The sequence below is a fragment of the Micromys minutus genome (assembly GCF_963924665.1).
Source record: "Micromys minutus genome assembly, chromosome: X".
Lineage (NCBI taxonomy): Eukaryota > Metazoa > Chordata > Mammalia > Rodentia > Muridae > Micromys > Micromys minutus.
The window spans coordinates 122588220-122615944 of NC_137970.1; the positions used below are offsets into that span (position 1 = coordinate 122588220).

At 36.8% G+C, this 27725-nt stretch overlaps 1 protein-coding gene across 5 annotated transcripts in view; it reads left to right on the forward strand.

The window, feature by feature from the left end:
• The window catches only part of AFF2 (ALF transcription elongation factor 2), a gene marked incomplete at both ends in the record, with an annotated part of 471510 nt that overhangs the window by 266141 nt on the left and 177644 nt on the right, over positions 1 to 27725 (forward strand). The window lies entirely within an intron of this gene.

A 27725-nucleotide genomic window follows, 5' to 3' on the forward strand; every position in this document is an offset into this window, starting at 1 on the left:
TGGGTTATGTCACTCAGAATTATATTTTCTAGTTCCATCCATGTTCCTAAGAATTTCATAAAGTCATTGTTTTTGATATCTGAGTAGTACTCTATTGTGTAAATATACCATATTTTCTGTAGCCATTCCTCTGTTGAAGGACATCTGGGTCCTTTCCAGCTTCTGGCTATTATATATATGAGGCTGCTATGGACATAGGGGAGCATGTGTCCTTGTTATATGTTGGGGCATCTTTTGAGTATATGCATAGGAGTGGGTTCTCAGGAGACACTATGTCCAATTTTCTGAGGAACTGGCAGACTGATTTTTAAGATAAAATTCACAGACCATATGAAGCACAAGAAGGAAGACCAAAATGTACATTTCGGTCCTTCTTAGAAGAAAGAACAAAATATTAATGAGAGGAAATACAGGGAGAAAGAGTGGAGCAGAGACTGAAGGAAAGGCCATCCAGAGACTGCTTCACCTGGGGATCCATCCCATATGCAGCTACCAGACGCAGACCCTATTGCTGATGCCAGGAAGTGCTGGCTGACAGGAGCCTGATATAGATGTCTCCTGAGAGGCCCTGCCAGAACCTTACTGTTACAGATAAAGATGTTTGCAGCTCTTGGTTCTGTGAAGGCTTGTTTCCCTAGTGTAGGGAAATGCCAGGGTGGTGAGGTGGGAGTGGGTTTGTGGGAGGGGAGAGCCCTCATAGAAGCAGGAAGAAGGGTGATGGAAGAAGGGGGACCTGGTAAAGGGGATAATATTTGAAATTTAAACATATAAAATACCCAATAAAATGCAAAAAAAACCCTCAAAGGCTAGTTTTTCATCAATGACTAGCTATAAAATAGGCAAATCATGTAACTGTATAAAGTTCTGATTTATTTCATCTAAAGATGGAAATTATTGTACGGCTTTTGTCTTTTCAGAAATTGGTGTGACAAAACATTGAAATTAGTAGCAAAAGAAAGATAAAGAAGCATGTACACTACCTTATATAGTAATGACTGTACAAAATTCAAAAGAAATGGTGGTTGATAGTAGCACACCTATATAAATACCCTTACTCCCTTTCATATCTCATGGGAGTGCTGTATTTAAGGGTTAATGTCTTCATATTAAAAATATTAAAGGTTTCTTTGGGGATTTGACCATGATTATAGAGAAGAAAAATATGCTTTTTGAGCACATATCTAAAAAAAGCAAATTACTTAAAAGTTAATATGATACATTTGATATTTGTATGTGAGGATATATAATTTCTAATTAGTGTGGTCATCATTATTTTTTAACTATTAAGCACAGAGTTTTGCCTAAGTGACTATGATTAAGTCATATATATCTTTAGGATAATCCTTTGTATGAAGTAAAAATTTAAAAGGGATTCCAACTAAGAAAAACACAGGGATACACAGATAGCCAAGGACAGCTTTGTCTGACAACAATGGGAGGGTAGGCCTTTGGTGCTGTAGAGGTTTGATGTCCCAGGGTAGGGAAATGTTGGAGGTATGGGGCAGGAAAGGGTGGAAACATCCTCATAGAGACAAAGGGGAACAGGGAGAGGGCAGATTTTGGAGGAGGGGTTATGGAAGGGTAACCAGAAAGGGGAATATCATTTGAGATGTAAACAAATGGAATGATTAATATAAAAAAGAATTAAGACTGCACATTGCATTATATATTGATCTCAACTGAGTTACTCCAAATTGTTCTTATGTTTATTTTTAAAGGTTAAATCATGAAAACACAATCATATTTATTTTACAGGATAAAATATTTGAAGAAGCTATGAATATAACAATATCATTTAAAAGACCATAAAATAACACTATATCATAATATTTGAGTGGTTGGTTTATTAAGCTAGAAGAATTACAGATTAAAGGTATATGCCTTTATCACATTTCCTTTTTGCTTTTGACAACAATGAGAATAAATGAAAAGTATGAATGAAATTTCTCAGGATATATATATGTCACCTTGTGTCTGTGTTTAACGGGGTCCAACGGCAAATAAGCATCCTTAGGTAAAGAAAAAAATCCAAAGACTAAGTAGTAGTCACTGAAAGGAAAGTAACTGAATGCAGGATCAAATGAGTCCCATGACAATAAGAGATCTTCACTGCCAACATTTAGGACACAGTGCAGGCAATTTCACTAGAAAGCAGGTTTCCACCTTCTGCTCTGGCCTACCAAAAATACCGCAGCAAAATACATAGAACTAAATTGAACTTTGAATTACAATTTCAACATTTGTCTAGTGAAATGAATTCATACTTTGGCACTGAACGTTTGAGGTTTTAAGTTGATTCACATAAGATAAAAATCTGTCTGTTCAATTTCCATGTTGCGTTTTGTTTTGCATGTACTTTATGCTCATGGTAACTATTAGGTTTTCAATGCATACTGTCAAGCCCTTGAAAAAAATCAAGTACTGACTAAAAAATATATTCACATAGTTTTATGTAAAAATTATTTTAATATCTGAAAAAACAGTACTGACAAAAATGTATAATTTTAAGCAAAAAATGTTTAAAATATGTACATTTATCTTTGTTTTATAAAATAAAGTCGTTTAAAAAAAACTGTCTGTTATGTCAGGTGAAATGAATAAAAAACACATGATTCCTAGTGATTTTCATATATGACCAATCTTTAAATAACAATGGAAGATTTGGAAATCAGACTGCATTTTCATCAGGAAAATCATTTCAAACAGAGTCATTTTACATGGTTAGGCTTCAAGTTTATTGATGTAGAAAATAATATTCTATATGTTTATTGCTTTTGGCAACAGTGTACATGTAATTCAGTGAGCATCTCTCATATGACTGAAGCAAATTGGCTGTGAGATTCACATATAATATCTTTAAACAACATCTAAATTGTTATTATCATCTTCCCAATATTGAAAATTGAACTGTGTAGGCAACCACAGCAACTGTAAATTTATGAATGCAGTGATCCGGACATATTCAGAAGATACTACTTCACCCTGGTTTATCCCTCCTTTAGCTCTTCCCATTGTTTAGTTCCATCTTCCATGATGCTCTTATTGAAGAAGTAAGGGGGTATTGTCTTCCCATCTATGGCTGAGCAAGCCCACAGACACTTATTCTCTGTACTTGGATAAGTTGTGAATCTCTACATTAGCTACCTTCCACTGTAAAAGAGAAACTTTTCTGGTAAGATCTTAAAGCTATGCTAACTACATACATAAAAATAATAACTTAGAAGGTAGTTTGACAAGAAACCATGGAATGGTATATTTTTCAAGTCCTAAATCTAAATAACAACTAACCAATAATACTGTGGAAAAAAGTTATCTTAAAAACTCATAGAGAAATAAAAACATTTCAAGAGAAGCAAAAACTAAAACAAATCACCACACACACGCGCGCGCGCGCACACACACACACACACACACACACACACACACACACACAAAGAAAAAAATGAAAAAAGGAAAACCCAAGCTAGTACTGCTAAAGATACTTCAGGGACTTCTACAAACACAGGAAGGGAAAAAGATATTCTTATTAATAACATCATAGGAAAGGAAAAGTTTCATGGGAAGAATAGATGTCTCACTGTAACTTGTTTAGTACTCTTTGGCTGTCTTCTCTTGGAGGACCACTCTTTTATAAAGAGTATGGAAAGGGAATAGATCTAGGGCAGAGTAGAGATGGGGAGGTGCTGGGAGGAGTAGAGGGAGGAAAAACTGTGGTTAGGATGCATTGTATGAAAGATGAATCTATTTCAGATAAAGCAGCGGAGGGTGAAGGAGAAAGAGGAGCAGGAGGAAGAGGATGAGAAGAAATGTAAAATGAAAATTTAAAAATGTCTCAATCATACCCACCTCAGTAAAGCCTCAAATACCTAGTATAAGGAAGATAGAGAAGAAATAAATGATAAATAAGTCAACAAAATTACAGAAATCAGCAAGTGTTTTTTAATAGTAACACTAAGTAGAAATAGTCTTACCTCTCCAGGTAAAAGATCATAAGTGACTTACTGGATAATAAAAATAAGATGTAATTACTTGTTACCTAGAGTAACACATTTCACTGTCAAATTCATAGAAACTATTGAATTAAAAGAATGGATGTCAATATAATAAACAATTATAAAGAGCATTAATAGATATACTATTATCTGATGAAGTAGACATTAAGCCAAATTAGTCAAATGAGATAAATAAAAATAAATAAATAAAAAAACTATTATACATACTACAAAATCTATCAATGAAATAGAATAAATATATGTTTCCATCCACTGAGCAGCAGATACATCAAGTTTAAATAAAAATAACAGTATTGAAAATAACAGTGAGTCACTTTAATACCCAACTCACATCAACAGAAAGATAACTCGGGCTTTTTAAATGCATAAAGAAGCTTTAAAGTTAAAAGTTCACCATTAAAGATATTATATAGTATACAATAATCTATCCAAAAATTGCAAAATTATGCATTTTTCTAAGGAATCCATGGCACTTTCTCTAAAACAAATCATATGTTATGGAAATGTAATGAATAAAAATAAAATAATTTCTTATGTTTCTTATAGAATCATACTGTAATAAAACTAGGTATGACTACAGTTCAAAATTATAGAAACTATATTAACACTTGAAACACATACTGTAAGTTTCTGGACTTCAGAAATTAGATGAGTAATTCAAAAATATTAGAACCCACTAAAAATGAAAAAACAAACAAAAAACAAAACCTAAAACAAACAAAAACTGGCATAACCTTTAGGATATAGTAAATGATGGACAGGGTAAGCTAAAATGAATTGCTTTTTAAAGGATGAAATACAACCCTAATACAGTAGAATCTTTCTAAATTATATACATATATAAAGATAATCTAAATGATATTGCAAAATAACCAGGGAGACAGAACCCTGACTGGACATCTCTCATCACCAAATGAAGTGTCAAGTACCAGGCATGGCTAACATACAATCAAGTGTTGGCCAAACGGTTCCCATGGAAACCCCTAAACAATCCAGGTTGCTCTCCACAATTTGATGACAGGACCTCCCCACTTCCAAGGACAAAACCTATACAACTCATTGCAGTTGGAGAAGTACAGCTGGTGCCTATCTAGTGCCTATCAACAAATAAATAACTAAATAAAACAAAGTATATATGAACAGTGAGGGTTAGTTCCTCTGTAAAGGATGAAATCATGACCATTTCTATGTATTAATGATGAGAAGGTGTTCTTTGTAGATATAAGAAAACAACCAGAGGCATCTAGAAGTGTCCAGACTCAAAATAGATAGCTGAATAGACTGGGCTAGTGAATAGATGGGGGTTGGAGAGAGGAGTTGGTGGACCAGGGGAACCATGAGAGGAACCAAGAGAGTGTATATTCAAACTGGCTGAGTCATGCTGGAAAGGAAAGCTGGGGGAAGGTAAGCAAAGCTCAGGGGCTAGAGACATTTAGGGTGGGAGCCTAATGGGAAGTGTTTAAAGGTGTGAGGACTCTGTAACAGGTCATGTTGATGCAGATGTTGATGCTGAGAAAGCCTCACTTCCATATGTTACTAAGTACCTCAGTTATTCATTTGCTCAGGATTTCTTTGAGACCTAACAACTGACAAACAAATGGATTTCATGTTTATTTTATACATGCTACCCTGATTACAGAAAGTAGAAAAGTGCTTATGTGGGTGGAAAGGAGGAGCCTAAGGGGAAGAGAATGTGGGACAAGAAGGAATAATGACAGAAATATATTTTCTCTCTCATTTCATGCACTCAAACATGTGTGTGTGTGTGTGTGTGTGTGTGCTTATGTGTGTGCAAGCACGTGTGTGTGTGTGACAGGAAAGCAGATAGAGGAATATTTGGGGGAAGAATGGGACCAGTGAGTACAAAAAGGAAGACGAAGGTGATGGGGATGGGGAAAATATGAACAAAGAACAAGGATATGCTAGTTGAAGTTATAACAAACCCATTCTTTTATATAGTAACTGAAAATAGTCATGGAAAAAATTAAAACATCATAAATGAACTCCAACTTTATAAAATGATTTTTGTATTATATATAATATATAATATTATATATTTAATATATTGTATAATATATGATATGTGATATATTTATTATATATTATATATTATACAATATACAGTATACATTGTATTATATATTGTATATTTCATATTACATATTATATTGTTATATATTATATCTTTACACACAATAAATATTATATTGTATAAATTATATAATTTATGTATAATTGTATATACCTTAAACAACATATAATGTTTAGAGAGAGGTTGCATGTAAAAAGGAGAATTCCAACAACATTTTAGTTGACTTCACACAGCAAAAAGAATGAAAGCCAGGTTGTAAATCATTATTTATTATTGAACAAAGTAATAATTTTGCCTACTCTTCTTTCTTAAACATGAGACCATACTCATGTTGACCAAAATATTAATCTGAGGCAGTTTACTTATCAAGGGACCAATCTGTGATTGATGATCTGAAAATGTAGGTTGGCTTTCAATTCATTTGAAATGCAAACAGATTTGACAACCCATAGCAGCTATGGAATATTTTTTAAAACAAAGCCAAGCACCTACACTGGCCTTAGATTTACATTTCTTTGCAATGAAAAAAAAAAAAAAATAAAGTCACATAGAAGCCATGAAGAAATATATTTCACAGCAGGCAAATTAATTGGTTTTACAGTATTTGAATGGAGGGTTTGTCAAATAAAACATGCCATGACAGTTAATAGTGTCATTTAGAGTCAGAAAATTATTGGCTTATTTGTTATTGGATAAAAGGAAGGCAAACATTTTGTATTAGGAAGTTTTAATGTGTTTAAAATCCTCATTAGGGATTAATGGACATGCTTGCTTAGCATAGAGCCTCATTAATTTGAGGCTAAACAGTTACTTCTGTTTTTCAATCTCAGTGTTGTTCCTTAACATTTTTTTTTACTTCTCTTTAATTAGATCTTGCATTTGAGTTTGGGTTTTACACCATTGGAGATGTAGAATTAATTAATGAGATTTATAAATTTAATGGAAGTAAGTTATTCTTAGATATTGGCTCATTTTAGTGAGCAGTTAAAGCACATGTAAGGAGACACAGATCTAAGAGATTTCAGAAGCATAGAACAAATGTGAACTTCCTTGAATATATTTAGCAGTGTCACTTGGCATTAATAGATAAAAGTGTTTTAATTAGAGTTATAAATAATAGGGGAGCTGGCGAGGTTTCAGTTTCCCATGCACATGGCTTGTTCTTTAGGATCATCACTGTCAGAGAAGAGCAATTGTAACTGTTCCTGTGGAATTGCGATGTCATCCACTGGCAATTAAGACAATTCTAAGTGCAGGGTTTTCAGAGTCAATAAGGCACCAAGTTCATTGGAGGTTACTTTGAAAGTGGAGCCACTTTCTATCAAGTGCAGTCTGTTGTCACATTTTTATTGAGAGCATGTGTGAGTGCAATTTCTAAAATCAGTTCTACTTATATGGGTTTTTTAGGGAAATTACACTAAGAAAATCAAACTGAAATTGGTCTCCTTTATATTAAAATTGAGATTGAAATAATTATGTATTTAGCAGAAGAGTGTAGAGATTTCTTTAGGGTAAGCGACCACAAAAGTCAAGGAAAGACATTTCTTTTCTAAAGGACTTTGAAAGAATGGAACTAAAGATATAAATGTTTAAATTCCTCTTGTAATTGTGATTAAAGCCATTAATTTAAGAGCTCACCGAGTATCTGTGGCAGTGTCTCTTGAAATTCCCCCAAGGACCTTAGTGCCAGCTTCACATTTATTTTTTTAACAAATCAGACATCTTTGTGTTTTGAACAATAAGTATTTTGAAGACTAACACATATTATAAAAGATAATTATGTTATAGTATGAATATGCTTCCTGTTGATGATCATATATTAAATGTATAAAATTATTACTAAAATAGTATTTCCCATGAATGAGCACATTAATTATTTATCCAATACCAATATAACACATACAAATATACACATGGTATCTACTCATTGGTAAGTGGATATTAGCCCTATCGCTAAGATACAACTCACAGACCACATGAAGCTCAAGAAGAAAGAAGACCAAAGTGTGGATGCTTCAGTCTCACTTAGAAAGAGTAACTTAATAATCATGAGAGGCAGAGTGAGGGAGGGACCTGGGTGATTGAGGGGATGGGTAGGAAAAGTGTGTGTGGGGAGGAAGCATGATCAGGTATGGGGGAAGACAGAAGAGAAGTCCAGAGGGCCAAAAGAATTAATAGAAATAAGTAGCAGTAGGGGGTGGGTACAGGGTGGGGGGAACACTAGCAAGTCCCAGACACCAGGGATGTGAGAGGCACCAAGGGTCCAATGGGGATGACATTAGCCGAAATGTTTAACAACTGGGAGATAGAACCTGAAGAGACTACCTCCAGTAGATAGACAAGGTCTCCAGTTGAATGATGGGGACCACTCACCCATTTCAAAACCTTTAGCCCAGAATCGTTCTTGTCCATAGGAAATGCAGGGACAAAATTGGAGCAGAGTCTAAGGACAGGCCATCCAGAGATTGCCTCACCTTTGGATCCATCCCATCAGCAGACATCAAACCCTGACTCTACTGCTGATGCCAAGATAGACTTGTATACAGGAGCCTAGTATGACTGTCCTCTGATAGGCTCTGCCAGCATCTGACTAAAACAGATGCAGATCCTCACAGCCTGCCATTGGACTGAGCATGGAGACCCCTATGGACGAATTAGGGGAAGGACTGAAGTTGCTGAAGGGGTTTGCAACCCCATAGGAAGATCAACAGTATCGACTAACTGGACCGCCCAGAGCTCCCAGGAACTAAGCAACCAAACAGAGTACACATGAACAAGTCCATGGTTCCCACTACATATGTAGCAGAAGATTGCCTTATCTAACATCACTAGAAGAGAAGGCCCTTGGTCCTGTGGAGGCTTGATGCCCCGAGGATGCTAGAAGGATGATGTGGGAATGGTTGGATGGGTAAGGAAGCACCCTCACAGAGGCAAAGAAGAGAGGAGATGGGGTGGGGAGTTTTTTGGGGGAGAGACCCAGAAGGGAGACATTTGAAATATAAATAAGTAAAATAATTAATAAAAATTAAAAACAAAACAAATAACACCATACAGACTGAAAAGTTTATATTTAGGAATATACATACATAAACATAAACATATATGCATATGACAATAATTAATAAAAACCAAGGTCATGAATTATAAAAAGATCAAGTCCTAAAGGGGAAGGGAGATTATATAATTATATCATAATTTCAAAAAATAAAAGAAATGATTAAAAATAAAATATTTCTGACATATAGAATATCAAAATGATTGAAAACCTCATTTAAAACAATTAAATTAAATTAAAACATTAAAATATAGTATCTTCTTCTGATAATGCACAGGTTTACTTTCTAGGAGGAAGATGTAGGCAAATGGAGTTCCCTTTGCTCCTCTATATACAAAGCCAAATTTATTTGGGCTCCTATATACTCTCAAGACTTGGGGATATATTAGGCCGCTGGGTTTCATTTTATCTGGACTTGTATAACATTACCAGAGTGTGGGTTCTTCAAATCATTAATATTACTCTTCTCAGCCTCACTGGTTGTCTCATGAATTCAAAGCTTTTTATACATGAGAACAGTTGGAGCCATGTGAACTGTGGTTCATTAAATAAGTGGTAAAGAGAAAGAATGTAATGCTGAGAAACAAAGAGCTACATTGGTGTGAGTTGTCATATTTCACTAACTTTGGCATACAAAGATCGAATCTTGATTGTCAGACTTTGTTCTTTTTACTGTTTTATAAGAAACTTTGCAAGAAAGTGAGATCAATGCTTTGCAATAGTTTAACAATCGTAGGTGATGGTATAATTATTGGAGAGCTCAGGAATGCATGGCAATTCTAAAACACCAAAATATTTACTTTTTAATCAACAGAATTAAGAAATGAACATTCTTTCTGATACATCTTTCCCATACATTTGGGTCATATATTAGTTCGGAGATTGCCCTATTTCACTCTAATATGCACATCTTCTTTCGCTAAAAGAAATTACAGGTGTAATTGCAATAAAGAGATATTTTGTAGGATCCATTTTATGCCTAAAATGGTTACTGTTGCATGGCTAAGTTTTCCACAGGATGGAACTAGCTGTCACATAGTCATGGAGGAGTTTTATACACACATATATTTCAAAAATAAAAGGACATAGCTAGAAAGTCTGCAGATTTTAAAGCAGAAACTAAAAATTAATTGCATGAATTGAGATTATGATTTACATCACTTCCATCTAGACTTTCCTCCCTTCCTCCCCCACTCCCATATACCCATCCTTGTACAGCAGAACAGTAGACACTAGGAGAATTCGGCTCAAATTTTGGGCCTAGATTGAAGGAATGGAGGTGAAATTACAGAAAATATTGGAGTGGGATTATGGACTTAAGAACTTGGCCAGAAGAGGAAACAACACATTTTGAGTATTGGCAATGGTAGCAGACAGAACATTGAAAGAATGTGGATCAATGTTATTTTCTTATTCCTTGGTTCTTAGTTTATTATAGTAATATTCTTAGATGACTGTTATGTTTGACTCTCTCCCTCTCTCTAACCCCCCCCCTCTCTCACACACACACAAGCAAGCAAACAGAATACCCTCCTGATTATAGCTCCCTTTTCTATAGAAAATAGTTATTAGAACATTTAAGTGAACAGTGAGTTAATGGCTATTCAGAACCCATGGAATTAAGTACTCTTCATTTTAAATTCTGTCTGCCATTAGGTCCTCTTAGCTAATGATGGCCTTTTCTACATATGCATTCTGCTGTTGCCCATACCTAATGTAATCAGTGAAGAGACATCTTCATAATGAAGCACATTGATCACCCTTCCCCATCCTATCCACCACTCACTCGTCTTATTTTCTGTTGTCATATCCCCTTAAGTCCCATCTCTAGTCTCCTTTTTCACCTTCAGAGCCAGCAGATGGATGAACAACCTAAAGCTCCTTATAAACTAGGTCCCTAAAGAGGATTTAATGATTAATTAGCAACATTCAGAAGATATCACAATGTCAAGCCTATAACAGCAACTCTCTGTGCTCTCTAGACTGAGGATGCTGATGCCTCCTTAACAGCCATAATTCACTATAAAACCTGACTTCCAAAAAGAAAGACAGATTACTAAGGAAGAATCTGTTGCCAGGTCTGCTGGTCTTAGTGCATGTTCATTTTGTAGCTGAGGGAGATACTTGAATTTGTTGAAATGCTAATAGAAAGATCTCGACCAAGTAAGCTTGCTCTAGACAGACAAACCCAGACATCTCATTTCTCTAAACATTGAGGTTTTAAGGTTTTTAGCCAAACCAGTGAGTGTAGTTTGAATATCCACCTGAATAACTCAATTGATGTAAGTTTTCTCTAAGTGAAATTCTGATTCTGTGGGTCTTGACGTTGAGTTTCTAAGCCTCTCAGCTTGAGGACCAGATTCTAGAATCTAATGAAGTCATTGATGCTACATATGTATGCCCACTGACCTTCAGTTAGCCCTCCCAGGCCTTATTCCAACTTTCATATTAGACACCTGTTGGATCATCTAAGCATCCCTATTAGGCCAACCAAGATTATTGAGCAACATTCATGCCATACTAGCTAATCTATTAATTTGACAAGATCTCCTCCTGTGATGACATTTCTGTGAAGTCATTGCTAGATTAACCAAGGTGGGAAGTATCTCAAATGTAGGGGACACCATCCCATGGGTTGGAATCCCCAACTAAATGAAAATGAGAGAGTGAACTGAGGACCAAAATTCATCTCTATCTGCCTCTTGATAACACATGCAAGGCAACACATGCTCCTGATGCCTTGCCTTCCCTATCATGATGAACTGCACTCTCAAACTGTTAGCCAAACCAAATTCTTCTTGATTTATACAGCTTTAGTTTCATGTTGTACCATAACAATGAGAATTTGTAAGTAAGAAATTAATACACAAAACGAAGAACACTTGCTTGCTCTGACCCTGGAGATGCTGTGCAGGTGAGTGAGCATCAGTAGAATAAAGACCATACCCTCAAGGGCTCATCCTATAAAAAAGAGACAGGATGGTCCTAAACCAACCTGAGCAAATACAGGACAAACTGCACTATGCATCATCATAATGTCAAAAGGACATTGGGAGTCCAGGGCAGAGGAAACAGTTTTTCAGGGGTGACAGGAACTAAATGCATGTAATCTGACATCTATCTCTCCATCACTCTGTGCAACTGAATTCACAGTTAATATGCAAGGAAGCTACATCCTATCCTAGTTCTCTCACCTGTCCAGCTGCATTAGGGTGGGACTAGCTCAGGAAAATACCATTTCTAAAAGTTTAGAACCCAATTCTAACTACAATTGTATACCCCTTCCTTTAAGATTTCTTAAACTCGGCCACCAGGAACAGCAGAGATCCAGAGACGCAGGCCTGGTGAGACTGCTGTGAGTAGCTGGGGTGCAGAGAGGTCTGGGCCGAATGCACAGAAAGCAGCCCCCCACCCCTCGATTGGTTCAGGGGAGCAGAAACTCTGCCTTAGGGACATGGTTTCCACCCGGAAGGCCCTTGCATGCTGACCAAACACTCAGGCCATTTGCCACTGGGAAGAGCTGAGATCCAGGGACACAGGCCTGATGAGACCGCACTGCAAGTAGCCAGGCCACAGAGAAGTCTGGGCCAAGCACGTGGAAAGCGTGGCTCCCCTCCCTGATTGGTTTAGGGGAGCAGGAACCCTGGAACAAGGACTTGTTATACGCCTGGAAAGCCTTCCCGTGCAGACCAAATGCTCAGGCCATTTGCCACCAGGAACAGTGGAAATCCAGGGACACAGGCCTGGCGAGACTACACTGCGAGTTCCTGGAGCACAGAGAGGGCTAGGCCAGGCACACAGAAAGCACACCACCACCCATTGATTTAGGGGAGCAGGAACTCTGTAATAGAGACACAGTTTCCATCCAGAAGGCCCTTGCATGTGGACCAAACGCTCAGGCCAATTGCCACCAGGAACAGCACAGATCTAGGGACACAAGCCTCGAAAGACTGCGCTGCAAGCAGCTGGGGAGCAGAGAGGGCTATGCCTAGCACGCTGTAGGTGCAGCCCTCTGGTTGGTCCAGGGGAGCAGGAACTCTGCCATAGAGACTCGGGTACACCCGGAAGGCCCTTGCATGGGGATCAGACACTCAAGCCTTTTGCTACCTAAAAGAGCAGAGATCCCGGGGCACAGGCCAGGTACTCTGGAGAGACTGGAACCAATCACTGACAAGACTACATATAATCACAGACAACAAGATGGCAAGAGAAAAGTGAAAGAACATGCCTAATGGAAAACAAGACAACCTGGCAATATCAGAATCCAGTTCTCCCATCACAGCAAACAGCAGAATGCGAAAAATTCTAGAAAAAGAAGACTCAGACCTGAAATCACACCTCAAGATGATGATGGAGATCTTTAAACAAGAACAAGAGAAAAAGTATAAAGAAATAGAAGCTTTTAAAGAGAAAACACAAAAAACACTCAAAGAAATCAAGGAACTAGAGTAAAACAGAACCAAAGAGCTAAAGGAATTGAAGAAAGAATTTAAAATGGAAACAAAAAGAAAGCACTAAAAGAGACAACCTGGAAGTAGAAAACCTTAAAAAGAAATCAGGAGTCATAGATGCAAGCATCTCCAACAGACTACGAGAGGTGAAAAAGAGAATATCAGGGGCCGACGACAACATTGAAAACATAGACAAAACAGTCAGAGAAGATGCTAAAGCCAAAAAGCTCCTAACCCAAAATGTCCAGGAGTTCTAGAACACAATAAGAAGACCAAAACTAAGGATAATAGGAATAGAAGAAGGTGAAGAATATCAACTAACAGGCACACTAAATATCTTCAAAAGAAATCATAGAAGAAAACTTCTCTACCGGTAAGAATAAGATGACCATGAGCATAAAAGAAGCCTACAGAATTCCAAATAGAGTGGAATAGAAAAGAAATTCCTCCCAACACATAATAGTCAAAATGCCAAGTGCCCAAGGCAAAGAAAGAATACTAAAAACACTAAGGGAAAAAGGTCATATAACATATAAAGGCAGACAAATCAGAATCACACCCAACATCACAACAGAGACAATGAAAGCTATAAGATCCTGGACAAATATCATGCAGACCCTAAGAGAACACAGGTGTCAGCCCAAGCTGTTATACCCAGCAAAACTCACAATCACCATAGATTGAGAGACCAAGCTAAACCAGGACAAAACTAAATTTACACAATATCTGACCACAAACACAACACTACATAATTTCTATGTGGAAAACCCAATACAAGGAGGGAAACTACATCCTAGGACAAACAAGAAAATAACTAAGCAAGAAAACCAAAAGAAGAAAGACACACAGGCACAATTCTACTTCTTTTTTTTATATTTTTTTATTTTTAAAATGACTTTATTTTACAAAACAAAGATAAATGTACAGATTTTAAGCATTTTTTGCTTAAAATTATACATTTTTCTCAGTACTGTTTTTTCATGTATTAAAATAATTTTTACATAAAACTATGTGAATATATTTTTTAGTCAGTACTTGATTTTTTCAAGGGCTTGACAATATGCATTGAAAACCTAATAGTTACAATGAGCATAAAGTACATGCAAAACAAAACACAACATGGAAATTGTCAAAGTCTTCTTATTTTGTAAATGTATTTTTTTTTTTTTTGTTTTCTTTATTTCCTGGACTTCGTACAGTCTGTGAGTTGTTTCTGGGGTGTGCAAGCCTCTGGGGTTAGCATCCCAATATCAGTGACTGCATATTATGTCTGTTCTTTTGTGACTGGGTTATCTCACTCAGAATGATATTCTCTAGATGCAGCCATTTTCTTAAGAATTTGGTTAAGTCATTGTTTCTGATGGCTGAGAAGTATTCCATTGTGTAAATGTACCACAATTTTTGTATCTATTTATCTTCTGAAGGACATCTGGGTTCCTTCCAGCTTCTGGCTATTATAAATAGAGCTGCTATGAACATTGTGGTGCATATATCTTTGTTGTGTATTAAAGTGTCTCTGGGGTATATGCCCAGCAGTGGAATAGCTGGGTCTTCAGGTAGTACTATATCCAATTTTCTGAGGTATGGCCAGACTGATTTCCAGAGTGGTTGTATTAGTTTGCAACCCCACCAACAGTGGAGAAGTGTTCCTCTTTCTCCACAGCCTCGCCAGCATCTGCTGTCATCTGAGATTTGGATCTTGGCCAATCTGACTGGTATGAGGTGGAATCTCAGGGTTGTTTTGATTTGCATTTCCCTGATGGCTAAGGATGTCAAGCACTTCCTCAGATGTTTCTCTGCCATTCGGTGTTCCTCAACTGATGACGTTTTGTTTAGCTCTGTACCCCATTTTTTTTAATAGGGTTATTTGATTCTCTGCTGTCTAGCTTTTTGAGTTCCTTGTATACCTTGGAATTTAGGCCTCTATCTGATGTGGTGTTGGTAAAGATCTTTTCCCATTCTGTTGGTTGCTGTTTTGTTTTATGACCATGTCCTTAGCCTTACAGAAACTTTGCAACCTCATTAAGTCCCATTTGTTAATCTTTGACCTTAGAGCTTGAGCCATTGGTGTTTTGTTCAGGAATTTTTCTCCTGTGCCTATGTGTTCTAAGGTTTTCCCTACTTTCTCATCTAATAGTTTCAGTGTATCTGGTTTAATGTGGAGATCTTTGATCCACTTACCCTTGAGCTTTATACAAGGAGATAAGAAAGGGTCTATTTTCACTCTTTTGCATGCTGAGTGCCAGTTGGACCAACACCATTTGTTGAATAGGCTGTCCTTTTTCCATTGAATGTTTACTGCTCCTTTGTCAAAAATCAGGTGGCCATATACATGAGGGCTCATTTCTGGATCTTCTATTCTATTCCATTGATCCACATGCCTATTTCTGTACCAGTACCATGCAGTTTTCAGCACAATTGCCTTGTAATATAGCTTGAGGTCAGGGATAGTGATTCCCGCAGATGTTTTTTTGTTGTTGAGGATGGATTTCGCTATTCTAGGTCTTTTGTTATTCCATATGAAATTGCACATTGATTTTTCCAGTTCCATGAAGAACTGGGTTGGAATTTTGATGGGGATTGCATTGAATCTGTAGATTGCTTTTGGTAGGATGGCCATTTTTAAGATGTTGATCTTTCCAATCCATGAGCATGGGAGATCTTTCCATTTTCTGAGATCCTCCTCAATTTCTTTCTTTAGAGGTTTGAAGTTCTTGTCATACAGGTCCTTCACTTCCTTAGTTAGAGTCACACCAAGGTATTTCATAGTTTTTGTAACGATTGTGAAGGGTACCTTTTCCCTAATTTCTTTCTCCACATGTTTGTCCTTTGAGTATAGGAAGGCTACTGATTTGTTTGAGTTAATTTTGTATCCGGCCACTTTGCTGAACTTGTTTATCAGCTTTAGGAGTTCTCTGGTGGAATTTTTGGGGTCACTCAAGTACACTATCATGTCATCGGCAAAGAGTGATGTTTTTATCTCTTCCTTTCCGATTTGTATCCCCTTGATCTCCTTTTGCTGTCTAATTGATCCAGCCAGGACTTCCAGTACTATGTTGAATAGGTAGGGGGAGAGTGGGCAGCCTTGTCAAGACCCTGATTTTATTGGGATTGCTTCAAGTTTCTTGCCATTAAGTTTGATGTTGGCTGTTGGTTTGCTGTATATTGCTTTTATTATGTTTAGGTATGGACCTTGGATTTCTGTTCTTTCCAAGATTTTTTACATGAAGAGGTGTTGGATTTTGTCAAATGCTTTCTAAGCATCTAGTGAGATGACCATGTGATTTTGATCTTTGAGTTTGTTTATATGGTGGATAACATTGATGGATTTCCTTATATTAAACCATCCCTGCATCCCAGGGATGAAGCCTACTTGGTCATGATGAATGATCGTTTAAATGTGTTCTTGGATTCGGTTTGCAAGGATATTGTTGAGTATTTTTGCATCAATGTTCATAAGTGTGATTGGTCTGAAGTTCTCTTTCCTTGTAGGGTCTTTGTGTGGTTTAGGTACGAGGGTTATTGTAGCCTCAAAAAAGGAGTTAGGTAGTATTCCATCTGATTCTATCTTTTGGAACAGTTTGGAGAGTATAAGTGTTATATCCCCAATAAATATATGATAAAATTCTGCACTGAACCCGTCTGGACCTGGGCTTTTTTTGGTTGGGAGACTTTTGATGACTTCTTCTATTTCTTTAGGTGTTATAGGGTTATTCAGATGGTTTACTTGGTCCTGGTTTAACTTTGGGATCTTGTATCTGTCTAGGAATTCGTCCATTTCCTCCAGATTTTCCAATTTTGTGGAGTATAAGTTTTTGTAGTAGGATCTGATGATTTCTTGAATTTCCTGAGTTTCAGTTGTTATGTCGCCACTTTCCTTTCTGATGTTGTTAATTTGTATACTCTCTCTTTGCCCTCTAGTTAGTCTTGCTAGGGGTTTATCAATCTTGTTGATTTTCTCAAAGAACCAAATCTTGGTTTTGTTGATTTTTTCAATGGTTCTTTTTGATTCTATTTGGTCTATTTCTGCCCTAATTTTTATTATTTCTTGCCGTCTACTCTTTTTGGGTATATCTGCTTCTTTCTGTTCTAGGGCTTTTAGCTGTGCTGTCAGGTTGCTGATGTAAGCTCTCTCCAGTTTCTTTTTGGAAGCACTTAGGGCTATGAGTTTTCCTCTCAGTACTGCTCTCATTGCATCCCATAGGTTTGGGTATGTTGTGTTTTCGTTTTCGTTGTATTCTAGAAAATCCTTAATTCCTTCTTTTATTTCTTCTTTGACCCCGCTATGGTTTAACAGAGCATTGTTTAGTTTCCATGTGTATGTGGGCTTTTTGTTGTCTTTGTTGTTGTTAAAGACCAGCCGTAGACCATGGTGATCTGAGAGGATACATGGGAGTATTTTAATCTTCTTATATCGATTGAGGCTTCCTCTGTGTCCAAATATGTGGTCAATTTTCGAGAAGGTTCCATGGAGTGGTGAGAAGAAGGTGTAGTCTTTTACTTTAGGATAATATGTTCTGTATATATCTATTAATTCTAGTTGGTTCAAAGTCTCTGCTAGTTTTGCAGTGTCCTTGTTCAGTTTCTGTTTCCCTGATCTGTCCATTGGTGAGAGAGGGGTACTAAAGTCTCCCACTATTATTGTGTAAGGTGAAATGTATTTTTTGAGCTTTAGTAGGATTTCTCTTATGAATGTGGGTGCTTTTTTATTTGGAGCATATATGTTAAGGATTGAGAGTTTCTCCTGACAGATTTCCCCGGTAATGAGTAAAAAGTGTCCTTCCTTATCTTTTTTGATAACTTTTGGTTGGAAATTTACTTTATTTGATATTAGAAAAGCCACTCTAGCTTGCTTCTTGGAGCTGTTTGCTTGAAAGTTTTTTTCTCACCCTTTAACTCTGAGATAGTGTCTGTCTTTGTCTCTGAGATGAGTTTCCTGTATGCAGCAAAAGGCTGGATTTTGTTTATGTATTAAGTCTGATAGTCTATGATTCTTTATTGGGTAGTTGAGTCCATTTATGTTAATAGATATCAAGGAATAGTTGTTTCTGTTTCCTGCCATTATTGCATTTGTGGGTTGAGTTGTGTCTGTGTCTTTTTCTTCTTTTAGTTTTCTTGTTTATGAGTTTTCTTGTTTTCACTAGGCTGTATTTTCCCTCATTGTATTGGGTTTTCCACCTATAATTTGTTGTAGTGCTGGGTTTGTGGTCAGATATTGTGTAAATTTTGATTTGTCTTGAAATATGTTCATCTCTCCATCGATGGTGATTGATAGTTTTGCTGGGTATAGCAGCTTGGGCTGGCACTTGTGTTCTCTTAGAGTGTGCATGATGTCTGTCCAGGCTCTTCTAGCTTTCATAGTCTCTGTTGAGAAATCGGGTGTGAATCTGATTGGCCTGCCTTTATATGTTACCTGACCTTTTTCCCTTGCTGCTTTTAGTATTCTTTCTTTGCTTTGGGTACTTGATGTTTTTACTATTATCTGTCGGGAGGTATTTCTTTTCTGGTCCAACCTATTTGGAGTTCTGAAGGCTTCTTTTATGCACGTGGTCATCTCATTCTTGAGGGTAGGGAAGTTTTCTTCTACGATTTTATTGAAGATATTTACTGTGCCTCTTAGTTGATACTCTTCTCCCTCTTCTATTCCTATTATCCTTAGGTTCGGTCTTCTCATTGTGTCCTGGATTTCCTGGACATTTTGGGTTAGGAGCTTTTTGTTTTTTGCATCTTCTCTGGCTGTTTTGTCTATGTTTACAATGTTGTCTTCTGCCCCCGAGATTCTCTCTTCCATCTCTTGTAATCTATTGGAAATGCTTGCTTCTGTGATTCCTGATTTCTTTTTTAGGTGTTCTACCTCTAGGGTTATCTCTTTTTGTGTTTTCTTTATTGTGTCAATTTCCGTTTTAAGTTCCCTCTTCCATTCCTTCATCTCTTTGATTCTGTTTTCCTCTAGTTCTTTGAGTTCTTTGAGTGTTTTTTTTTTTTTGTTTCCTCTTTAAAAGCTTCTGAATCTTTTTGCTTTTCCTCCCATTCTTGTTCAAGTATCTCTATCAGCATCTTGAGGTATGATTTCAGGTCTGTGTCTTCCTTTTCTGGAGTGTTTGGAATTCCGATGTTTTCTGTTATGGGAGAGCTGGGTTCTGGTTTTGCCAGGTTGTCTTGGTTTTTTTGGGATATACTCTTTCGCTTTCCTCTTGCCATTTTGTTGTCAGTGATATGTTCTTGCCTTTCCCTTGTATCTGGTCTGTGTCCCTGGATTTCCACTAGTCCAGGTGGCAAATGGATCGGGCCCTGTTCTATGCCTCAGAGTCACCGTGTGGGAACAGAAGTTCCAAAGTTCTATTCCATGTCGCTGGATCAGACAGGGCGGGGCAGGGCAAGGCAGGGCGTGCACTTTCTGTGTGTACTCCGCAGAGATCTCTCTGCTGCCTGGCAGCCCAGGTCTCCACCAGTTGCTCAGCCTCTACGAGCTGCCGTTCTCCACAATTCTACTTCTAAAAGCAAAAATAGCAGGAAACAGCAACCACTATTCCTTAATATCTGTTTACATAAATGGACTCAATTCCCCAATAGAAAGACATAGGCTATCAGAAGGAATACATAAACAGAATCCAGCATTTTGTTGCATACAGGAAACTCATCTCAGAGACAAAGACATACACTATCTCAGAGTAAAAGGTTGGGGAAAAAACTTCCAAGCAAACAGCTCCAAGAAAGAAGCTGGAGTAGCCATTCTAATATTTAATAAAGTAGATTTTCAACCAAAATATATCAAAAAAAAAATAAGGAAGCACACTTTTACTCATTACTTGGAAAATCTGTCAGGAGGAACTTTCAATCCTGAACCTATATGCTCCCAATAGAAGAGCACGCATATTCCTAAAAGAAACCCTACTAAAGTTCAAAAATACAATTCACACCTCACAATAATAGTGGGAGACCTCAGCACCCCACTCTCATCAATGGACAGATCATGGAAACACAAACTGGACAAGGATGTAAGAAAACTAGCAAAGGTTAATTTGTAATTAATAGACAAAATATTTCAACATAAAAGAATACACCTTATCAGCACCTCATGGAACCTTCTCCAAAATTGACCATATAATCGGTCACAGAACAAGCCTTAATATATATATAAGAAGACTGAAATACTCCCTTGCATCCTATCAGATCACCATGGTCTAAGGCTGGTCTTTAATAACAACAAAGACAACAAAAAGCCCATATACACATGGAAACTAAATAATGCTCTATTAAATGATAGCATGGTCAAAGAAGAAATAATGAAAGAAATTAAGGATTTTCTAGAATTTATTGAAAATGATACCACAACATACCCAAACCTATGGGATGCAATGAAAGCAGCACTGAGAGGAAAACTCATAGCTCTGAGTGCTTCCAAAAAGAAACTGGAGAGAGCATACACTAGCAACTTGACAGCACAGTTGAAAGATCCTGAACAAAAGGAAGAAGATACACTTAAGAGGAGTAGACAGCAAGAAATAATTAAACACAGAGCAGAAATTGACCAAATAGAAACAAAAAGAACGATTCAACGATTCAACAACATAAAGAGCTGGATCTTTGATAAAATTAACAAGATTGATAAACCCTTAGCCAGACTAACTAGAGGGCGAAGAGAGAGTATCCAAATTAACAAAATCAGAAATGAAAGTGGAGAAATAACAACTGAAACTGAGGAAATTTAAGCAATCATCAGATCCTACTACAAAAGCTTATACTCAACAAAGCTGGAAAATCTGGAGTTAATGGATGAATTCCTAGACAGATACCAGATACTAAAGTTAAACCAGGACCAGGTAAACTACCTAATAATCCCATAGCACCTAAAGAAATAGAAGCAGTCATCAAAATCCTCCCAACCAAGAAAAGTCCAAATCCAGATGGGTTCAGTGCAGAATTCTATCAGACATTTATTGACAACCTAATACCAATTCTCTCCAAACCATTTCACATAATATAGTAGATGGAACTCTACCTAACTCATTTTTCAAGGCCACAATAACCCTTGTTCCTAAACCACACAAAGAACCTACAAGGAACGAGAACTTCAGACCAATCTCACTTATGAACATTGATGCAAAAAAACTCAATAAAATCTTTGCAAACCAAATCCAAGAACATATCAAAACAATCATTCACCATGATCAAGTAGGCTTCATCCCTGGAATGCAGGAATTGTTTAATATATTGAAATTCATCAACATAATCCACCATATAAACAAACCCAAAGAAAAAGCCACATTGACATTTCACTGGATGCTGAGAAAGCATTTGACAAAATTCAACACCCCTTCATGTTAAAAGTCTTGGAAAGAACAAGAATCCATGGCCCATACCTAAACATAATAAAAGCAATATAGACCAAACCAATAGCCAACATCAAACTTAACAGGAAGAAACTTGAAGCAATCCCACTAAAATAAGGGACTTGACAAGGCTGCCCACTCTCCTCCTGCCTATTCAACATAGTCCTGGAAGTCCTGGACAGAGCAATTAGACAGCAAAAGGAAATCAAAGGGATACAAATTGGAAAGGAAGAAGTAAAAACATCAATATTTGCAGATGACATGTTTGTGTAAATAAGTGACCACAAAAATTCTGATAATCAAGTTCAGCAAAGTGGCTGGATATAAAATTAACTCTAACAAATCAGTAGTCTTCCTCTACTCAAAGGACAAACTTGGGAGAAATAAATTAGGGAAAATATACCCTTCACAATAGTCACAAACTATATGAAATACCTTGGTGTGACTCTAAGCAAGTGAAGGACCTATATGACATGAATTTAAAATCTCTGAAGAAGAAAATTGAGGAAGATCTCAGAAAATGGAAAAATTTCCCATTTTCATGGATTGGAAGGATCAACATTGTAAAAATGGCCATCTTACCAAAAGCAATCTACAAATTCAATGCAGTCCCCATCAAAATTCTGAACCAATTCTTCATAGAGTTGGAATGAGCAATGTGCAAAATTCTCTGGAATAACAAAAGACCTAGAATAGCAAAATTAATCCTCAACAACAAGAAAACATCTGCAGGAATCACTATCCCTGACCTCAAGCTATATTACAAGGCAATTGTGATAAAAACTGCATGGTACTGGTACAGAGATAGGCATGTGGATCAATGGAATGGAATAGAAGATCCAGAAATGAGCCCTCACGTATATGGTCACCTGATTTTTGACAAAGGTGCTGTAAATATTCAATGGAAAAAGGTCAGCTTATTCAACAAATTGTGTTGGTCCAATTGGCACTCAGCATGCAGATGAATGAAAATAGATCCTTTCTTATCTCCTCGTACAAACTCTAGTGCAAGTGGATCAAAGATCCCCACATTAAACCAGGTACACTGAACCTATTAGATGAGAAAGTAGGGAAAACCTTAGAAAACATTGGCACAGGAGAAAATTTTCTGAACAAAACACCAATGGCTCAAGGTCTAAGGTCAAATTTCAACAAATGGGACTTAATGAGATTGCAAAGTTTCTGTAAGGCTGAGGACACTGTCAAGAAAACAAAATGGCAGCCAACTGATTGGGAAAAGATCTTTACCAACACCACATCAGATAGAGGCCTAATATCCAAGGTGTACAATGAAGTCAAGAAGTTAGATACCAGCGAATCAATCAATTCTATTTAAAACTGGGGTACAGACTTAAACAAAAAGTTCTCAATTGAGGAATATAGAATGGCTGAGAAGCATCTAAGGAAGTTCTTAACATACTTAGTCATAAGGGAAATGCAAATTAAAATAACCCTGAGATTCCACCTCACTAGACAGAATGGCTAAGATCCAAAACTCAGATGACAGCAGATGCTGGCAAGGATGCAAAGAAAGAGGAACACTTCTCCACTGTTGGTGGGGTTGTAAACTGGTACTACCACTCTGGAAATCAGTCTGGTGGTTCCTCAGAAAATTGGACATAGTACTACCAGAAGACCCAGTTATTCCACTTCTAGGCATATACCCCAGAGACACTCCAACATACAACAAAGACACATGCACCACAATGTTCATAGCAGCCCTATTTATAATAGTCAGAGGCTGGAAAAACCCAGATTTCCTTCATTAGATGAATGGATACAAAAAATATGGTATATTTACACAATGGAGTACTACTCAGCTATCAGAAACAATGACTTTATGAAATTCTTAAGAAAATGGGCGCATCTAGAGAATATCATCCAAAGTGAGGTAACTTAGTCACAAAAGAACAGACATAATATGCAGTCACTGATAATTGGTTAGTAACCCCAGACAGCTCAGAACACCCCACATACAACTCACAGACTATATGAAGTTCAAGAAAGACAAAGGCCATCAAAAATGAAAAATCATTATGCTTAATCTTTACAAACCAAGAAAACTTTGACTAATTCCAGGTTGCATCTTTTCTTACATATACGTTATGCTCATTTTAACTAATAAGATTTTAATGCACACTATCAAACCTTTAAATAATTCAAGTACTGACAAAAAGGTCTTCATATACTTTCATGCAAAAATGCTTTTAAAATCTGTACATTTGTCTGTTTTTTAAAATAAAGTTGTTCAATTAAAAAAAAAACAAAAATTTCTTAAACTCTCAACACTTTAGGTCCCTTTATATTTGAGAAGTTAATGTGTGACCCTGAGGATATAGCCATGTAAATCATGCATAAAAATTAAGACATTTAGTGATTGTAAATAATAAATAAAGTTATTTTAAAAAACAATAAGGAGCCTAAGGAAGGACTTAGAATGTGAACATGAGCATGAACTATTCCTGGGCTAAGGCCTCCTATACCTTACTTCATTTCAACATCACAGAATTTCCTAAAGCAGTTTTAATTGTTCTCAGATAGGTACGTAAACAGAGGCAGATATCTGGGTTAATTTCCCCCCAAAGTCATAAAGGAAGTTTCAGAGCTGGAATTTGATTCAAAATTGGTTGAACTTCAAAGATGCCTTACATATTCAAAAAATATAGTAAATAATATCATGGATTTTGTAAATGAACAGAAGCTTATTGCTTGCTACCTTTCCATTTTACTTGTAATCTCTTGTATGATTTTAGACAGTCATTTTCTGTACTTTTCTTAATATATGTTGAATTCCTTTAAGCTTTCATACTCTGCTCTTTGGTCTTTTCTTTCTTAGAGGGAGTAGTATGGCATTTATTAGCCTGGTTTACATGGAAATTTTTATAATATAATATATAATATAATTATGTCATTTCCCTCCTTTCCTGCCCCCTGCCTGTATACTTTCTCCTCCAATGCTTTTTCAAATTCGTGGCCTCTTTCTAAGAACCTTATTTTTAAGTAAGCATCAATTCTGTGGATACATAGGAGTTCTTCTATATTAAAATAAAATTGGAAGATGAGCTGATTTGGCAGGGCCATCTTACTGTTGTGAAATATTTTGTTGTTGTTGTTATTGTTGTTGTTGCTGCTGCTGTTTTGATTAAGGTCATATTACCCAAAGATTTCTCTCTTCAGTTAATGTAATATTAACTGCTCCCATTTAATTATAGATTCATGAATATAAACGAGACTAGGGACAAGTTAAGATGAGGCAAGAAACAGGGACATCAATAGATCCTGATGTGCATGCAGTTTCCAAATTCATTTTGGAACCTGGGACTCCCTGGATGGGGAGATATAAGGATTTGTATATACAAATAAAAAACAAGAGGCTGATGCTCCCATAGTTCCAACTGACCAATGATGGAGATTAGCAATTTGAGAAGACAAAGGCTAGATTTTAGGCATATTATAACTTGAATTTTTACTTTATTATTAAAACTATGTCAAGGGCCTCTATATCACATAATTCAATCATGAGGATAAATGAGGTAATCTGTTAATGAAAATACAAATGAAATTAGTTTGACAGTTGCTATCAGTGTCAATTGTAGATATTATTTAATTGACAACCAAATTTACGGGTTTTATATTTTACTTTGAGAAATCTTTAAAAAGAGAGTATTCTTAGAATACCAGGCTTTGATTGCCACATATTATGTTATAGCCTTGAGATGATTTATGGCAAAAAGTGACCCTTCCTCCCTCATAATCCCTTAGCAATAATGCACTTAGAGGCACACACTGAACTCCTATAGGTTTAACCTGTAATAATCATTATTCTTTTAATGTTTTATACTAATCTCCATGTTTTCTATTAGTCACTGCATGTATCTCTACATGCCACAATCACAGTATCTTTGGTATCTTGTATTACCCTAATCGCCAAGAAGGATGCTCCAAACTGATTAATTCCAGAATGATCAAAACATCCTATACAATGCATTTATTGTTACTGCAGTTAATTTAATATTTGATTGAAAGGTAACCTAATTATTTCATAAGATATGTATTTATCATGAGGCAGATGATCTGTATGTGGCCTTTCTGTGGTTACATTGAGTAGCTACGTGCAGGGTTACATTCAGAGCGGATAGGGTCTTGTAAACATTATCGGACTATTTACCACCTGCTTAATGATGTATGCTTCCCTTCCCTGACTCTCAGAAGAACATATCCATGCCAAGCACAATATAGTCATCTAGGGCCAGGAGTAAGAGCTCAGCCTCTCCTGGATGTTATCCTTGTGCAGCTTACTTTCTACTCTAGGAAGAGGGGATGGAGATGGGAGATTTGAAAGCATGCTGCAGCTCTGAGTGACCTTGTGATTTGTGGACTGAATTCTCAAGAGTAGATTCAGAATGAGAAGGTAGTGGCTCTAGACCTAAGTGACAATGTGACTGTTCTAATCCCAGTACTATCACTACTTTTTCACCAGTATTCCTTGGAAAGGTATGGGTGATTGTGCCCGAGACAGTGTTTGAGAGGACAGATTCCAGCCCTGGTTTTAGTGTGCATTTCTTCTAATGTGTCCTGTACCTCTAGAGTGGTACTTCATTTCCAGGGGTTCAGAAATTAAAGTGGACTCAGGTGGCCCCAGCATTTCTCAGTCCTGTCAAATCCCTGGCTTCTTACTCCCATATGATGCGAGGTCTACAATGAGGACCTCAAGGCTGGGGCCTTCTGTTAGATATTCTGTGACTATCAGTAGAAAACCAGAAGAATGCCAATAGGTATTTTTTCTTTACAACTTAATAAGTCCTCTAGTTCCTAATTGTCTATTTACTCTGTAAATAGACAGTTTGTCTTTCATTTTATTTGCATGGAGTCTTCAATGTAAGAGAAGAGTGATGTTGTTTTTGATTTTTAAGTCCTACCACACCACCATACACCATCCTGAGCTCAATCAGGACTTTTTGTCTGAAGAGGTAAATGATGAATAGGCATACTGTGAATGAATGAGGTTCTATTACCCTTGTCAAGACTATCTTACCAAGTATGTCCCAGTGGGTTTCTAATTGTTAATATTTTTTCCTGTCCCTTCTAGACCTTTAACTCTGAAATAAGGATCGGGTCTTGAAGCATTTGTCATTGTAAGCTCAATCACCATTGAGTCCCTATATGAAATCTGTAAGGTTCTTTATAATATGTGTCTGTCCAATTTTTGAGCCTTGTTTTGTAGTGTCTCTTTTATCTCATATACAAAAGTTATTGCATTAAGAAGGATGCCTATACAATTTGTCACCCAAAGTGGAGAATTTTAATATAAAAGGGAATACAGTTAATAATTTTACTAGAATAACAAATGTAACCTGGAAATGTGTGTGGTATTCCAAGGTAGCTAACCTCATTATTGGATACTGTCTCAGTATATTTACTTGGTGTCTTATGCTTTCTGAAACAGAGACCCTTACAGCAAGTCCTCCATATGTTGATGTTAGGGTTGGATTTTGATTGATTAAGAAAATGTCACCTAGAGAGAGACAGAATAAAGCCTCATGGTGTTCACTTACTATACTTTTGAGAGTCCCTGTAAATGCTGAGACAAATCTGTAATACTCACAGAAATTCCATTTATTTTGTAGTTAAAAAAAATGTAGGCATAAGGGTGGTGCCTAGTCTTACTGCAACATGATATTCCATGTTTAGGAGGCCTACCTTTTTGCAAAGAGAATTGGAGGAGCAGTTGATGAATGAGGGGGAGGGGGTTAGAGGAGAGAATGAAGAGGAAACAGTGGT